This window comes from Aptenodytes forsteri, unplaced genomic scaffold (assembly GCF_000699145.1).
Source record: "Aptenodytes forsteri isolate BGI_AS27 unplaced genomic scaffold, ASM69914v1 Scaffold171, whole genome shotgun sequence".
Classification (NCBI taxonomy): domain Eukaryota; kingdom Metazoa; phylum Chordata; class Aves; order Sphenisciformes; family Spheniscidae; genus Aptenodytes; species Aptenodytes forsteri.
The window spans coordinates 4,721,249-4,726,049 of record NW_008794211.1 but is presented as its reverse complement, the minus strand read 5'-3'; the positions used below and the strand labels follow the sequence as shown (position 1 = coordinate 4,726,049).

Here is a 4,801-nt window from a genome sequence, read left to right as displayed (position 1 = left end):
TCCTTTTCCCCTTCAACAGGAAAAACCTAAATGAAGGCAACTTATAAAAAGCAGATCTTGCAAAGAGGAGGAAAATGCATCATATTTTGAATTGAGGAAGTAGCTGTTACTCTAGCTGCACTCTTTGGTTGTATACAAACATTGTTTTGCATGTGGGTTAGGTTTTTTGGGGTTTTGTTTGTTTGTTTTTCCTGCACACGGTAGCTGACTTACTGAAATGGGAGACTTGTTGGAGTTGAGTATAAAATGGCAGAAGTAAAATTTACAGGTGCACATTAGCCAGGCAAAGGCTGGGTTCACAAGTGATGGTTGCTGCGTGGCATGTGGAAAATAGAATGGATTCCTTTTAGGTAGTGGAGAATAATCTGACCAACTTCTTATATTTAGGGGTGTGCAGTGTTACTTAAATGGATTAAAAAAACATTGTTTCCTCCAATATTGCTGGACCTTTTGTTAGTCCTCCAACTGACCTTGTACTGCCTACTCCAGGATGAACTGAGCGTGTTTGTCGTTCTGCTTTTTGTCAGATTGGTTAATCACAATCATTTTCTTTATTTTTATAGAGCAAATTCGATTAAAGAATATAAGAAATGTATATGGAAGATGCTTGTGGTATCGTTTGCGACTGTTAAAGCCACAACAAAACATAATTCCTACAGTAAAGTAAGTTCGTTTCACTTGCATGACTTTCCATTAAAGCAATTCCTACATTTTTATTTTTATAAAAATATAATTTTTTGTAATAAAAGCAGCTGGAATTAGTTATATAATAATGGCTTTTGTGTCACGGAAGAGACATTTGCAATCTGCTATATTTGAATAATTAGTAGTTAATAATTATTTAGTAGGGCTTGAAATCAAGATGGATGCTGTTTGTGCTTTATAAAATATCTGCTAAATGAGACCAGTGACCCTCAGCACTAATAAATAAGTAAACAATGCGGTTATTTGTTCCAAAAAATAATCCTCCCTCGCTGAAATTAGTGGTGCTAGTGATGTCTTTTGATTTAAATATTTAATATGTAAACATATATATTCAAATATACAACAGTAATAATTTGTATGTTCGAAGTTGATGGTTTTATATCCTTCAGTTCTTTGTTTATTACTCCAATCCTCAAAATATTTTGCTGTCTGTTATGCATCTGTTTGAGCTTTTTGTTTTTTTTTTAACGTTGACTTTGTCTAAGATCAGGTTAAAATCATCCTTTAAAAATAGGAATTACTATTGTATACCTGCTGAGGACAGACAGTTAAAGAATAGAAAGTGTCTTTGTTGATAGTGGCTTGCCTTAGGAAAAAAAGGAGAAAAGAAATTAATTAGAAGTCAGAGCAGCTGTCTCATCTGTGTCAAAGGTGGTGTTATAACTGAAATACTCATATCTGCTTTAAAATGGCTTTAATGTTTCTTGCTATTTTAATATTGTTTCTTGAAGACTGATATCAAATGGCTGCTTATGTTATTTGTAGAATTATGCTAGAGCTAATGGATTTGTACACTTAAAAAATTCTTTCTTCCAAACAGGAAAGTAGTCCTCCTTGCTGGCTGGGCATTATTTTTGTTTCTTGCATACAAAGTTTCCAAAACGGACCGAGAGTATCAAGAATACAACCCTTATGAGGTTTTACATTTGGATCCTGTAAGTAACAGCATCTTTCACTAGTCTGTACTACTATAACTGTATATTCTATGTCTAGATGTCAAATTTAAGACTTGTTTTTTTAAACAAAATAAGTTGACTTTAGTGAATGTATCTAGTAGTTTTGTTCTTTTTAGGCATCTGAAAGTTGCTGCTGCGTATTGTACAATCGTTAGTACAGATATAGTCAAAGAATATCTAATTTGTAACTTTCATATCTAACTCCTTCAAAATTCTAATGACTTTCTTAATATAGTGAGGTGGGTTTTTTTAAAAAAGTAGTCCTCCTTGCTGGCTGGGCATTATTTTTGTTTCTTGCATACAAAGTTTCCAAAACGGACCGAGAGTATCAAGAATACAACCCTTATGAGGTTTTACATTTGGATCCTGTAAGTAACAGCATCTTTCACTAGTCTGTACTACTATAACTGTATATTCTATGTCTAGATGTCAAATTTGTTTTTTGTTTTTTTAAACAAAATAAGTTGACTTTAGTGAATGTATCTAGTAGTTTTTTAGGCATCTGAAAGTTGCTGCTGCGTATTGTACAATCGTTAGTACAGATATAGTCAAAATATCTAATTTGTAACTTTCATATCTAACTCCTTCAAAATTCATGACTTTCTTAGTAGTTTTGTTCTTTTTAGGCATCTGAAAGTTGCTGCTGCGTATTGTACAATCGTTAGTACAGATATAGTCAAAGAATATCTAATTTGTAACTTTCATATCTAACTCCTTCAAAATTCTAATGACTTTCTTAATATAGTGAGGTGGGTTTTTTTAAAATCTATTTTGAATCTTACTCTGATATTGTTTTCCTTGCTTGGTACAGGAACACAAAGTCATTCTGCTTTGTATGCCCTATGAAAATACTCTCAATAGCCATTTTTAGGGATGCTGCTGAATAAACTGTATAAACAAGAACGTGGATTCATTTGATTTACAGTTGTTGTACAGCAATATTTCTCTTGTAAATGAAAGGTTTCACTAAAGGGTGTTGGGGATGCACATTTTGATGTAGTAAAGGTTACCTTGAATCTCAGTTGCATCTGTGAATGCAAACAACAAATTCTAAATAGTGATACCAGCCAATTGGTTTATTAAACTGGAAAAAAAAGATGCAGTGTTTATCTAGAAAACGGATGCAGTGCTTTATTTATATTGAAGGTCTGATTCAAAATGGATATAAAAAGTTATTTATCCCACAGAGACAAATAGACCTTCTGGACATCTCTTAAACTCTTTTTTCAGTCTTGTCAAACTCTATTCTTCATCTTAACCGCAATGCCTCGAGCAAATTCTCTGCTTATGGTAATTATTTCCTGATACAAAGCTCCTCTTTTGAATAACAGTAGAGTAATCTTTTCAGTTCTGAAGTCTGAGCTATGTTTTACTCTCCAGTCTAAGGAAGTACACTGTGGATACAGCTCAGCACAAGAATATGGAAGAACTTTGAATGTACCTGTTTTGATTAAACTTGGTGTATATTGTTAGTGTGGGAGAGCTTAATATGTATATGAACATTAACAAATCCATCTCTTGCCATTAGTCATGTGGCTTGTCAGCATAAGGGTAGGCATCACTGGTACTGCTTTTCTACGCTAAGAAAGCCATTATAGCAGGTAAGTAGACTCTAGCCTGTTTCTAGCTAGACAGGTAGAACAAGACCTGCCTGTCGTATGCAGAGGCAAGTTATTTAAATTCAATCTCTGCTCAGTTCCTCTGTGAGTGACTGATTGCTGACTTGCGTTCTCTCGCTGACGCACAGGAACAAGATAAATTTTTACTATTGAATGGTATCTGTTGGAACCATGCAGTTTTAAATGTTCATATATCTGGATTAACTTTGAATCAGGCTAGGGATTAGGTCATCAGAAGATTTTCTTTTGTCATCTTCGGCAAATTTCTACAAGTAACCACCCTGAGGGGGGAAAAAGTATGTGTGTAGTGAATTGTAACTTAACGTTTATTAATGAAAACTTGTACGCATGCTCAAGACACGTGCAACTTATCCAGGCAAAGAAACCAATACTGGGATGCTCAAAGAGCTGATAAAGGCATGGAGTATATTGTCATAAGGACAAGTTGAATTAAAGCCAGAGATGTTACAAGGGGAATGAAGAGATGGGTGTGAAGATAGAGCAGTTGAAGTAGGATTCAAAATGGAGTCCAAGATTCCAGAGCTTGTTTGTTTTTTGTATTTCTGTTACCAGACAATGTCTGTTAAATCCCCTTGAAAAACCTCTAGTTTGGACTACATGAAAGTTAACATGTAGTTAACATTTCTTCTGTTCCTATTCAAGTGGAACCTTTAGAGTTGTTGCCAGCCCTGCTAATGTTGAAGGGTTGTTAGATAATGGAAATGTTGCTTTTAAAAAAACAAAAACCCCCAAACTTAAAGTTGCAGACAAGCACTTGAAAGCTTTGGTACACAGTAATTCATTTGCTTCTTTATGTTCACCCTGTGGCCAAGATTTTTTTTTTTAATTTTAATCTCATGTTAGCTTATCAGCTTATAACAAGAGGCTTTTTTCTCCAGAGGAGAACCACAACATGGACAAAGTCAGATAACGTACATGAACCTTATTTTATATAAAGTATCAGCACTTTGTTTTGAACATAGAATAGCTCTTTTTGGAGCGCATCACTCAAATACTATTACTGATTTATTGAATAAGTATCCATACTGCCATTTTACAGGTGGGATCCAAGGCAGAAAGATGAAGCTCAAAACTGATTATAATTTTGGATTCTTTAAGTAAGACAATTGGGGTCTTAATTTTTATTTTTTGTAAGGGGGATCCAAGGCAGAAAGATGAAGCTCAAAACTGATTATAATTTTGGATTCTTTAAGTAAGACAATTGGGGTCTTAATTTTTATTTTTTGTAAGTAGTTAATCATAGAATCATAGAATAGTTTGGGTTGGAAAGGACCTGTAAAGATCATCTAGTCCAACCCCTGCTGTGTGGGCAGGGACATCTTCAACTCGATCAGGTTGCTCAGAGCCCCGTTCAACCTGACCTTGAACGTTTCCGGGGATGAGGCATCCACCACCTCTCTCGGCAATCTGTGCCAGTGTTTCACCACCCTCAGCGTAAAAAATTTCTTCCTTATATCTAGTCTAAATCTACCCCCCTTTAGTTTAAAGCCATTCCCCTTT

The 4,801-nt window shown here is 34.8% G+C and overlaps 1 protein-coding gene across 2 annotated transcripts in view; it reads left to right on the top strand.

Annotated features, from left to right (window-relative positions):
* Positions 1-568: 568 nt before the first annotated feature.
* The window catches only part of SEC63 (SEC63 homolog, protein translocation regulator), a 47,330-nt gene continuing 43,097 nt past the window's right edge, over positions 569-4,801 (top strand). The window contains exons 1-2 of one of the 2 annotated variants that reach the window (XM_009285244.2): positions 569-663; positions 1,526-1,640. The gene's annotated coding sequence lies outside the window, so the exon portion shown is untranslated. Of the gene's footprint in view, positions 664-1,525; positions 1,641-1,922; positions 2,030-4,801 lie in introns of those variants that run through there. The other variant, XM_019473570.1, reaches the window with a different exon arrangement.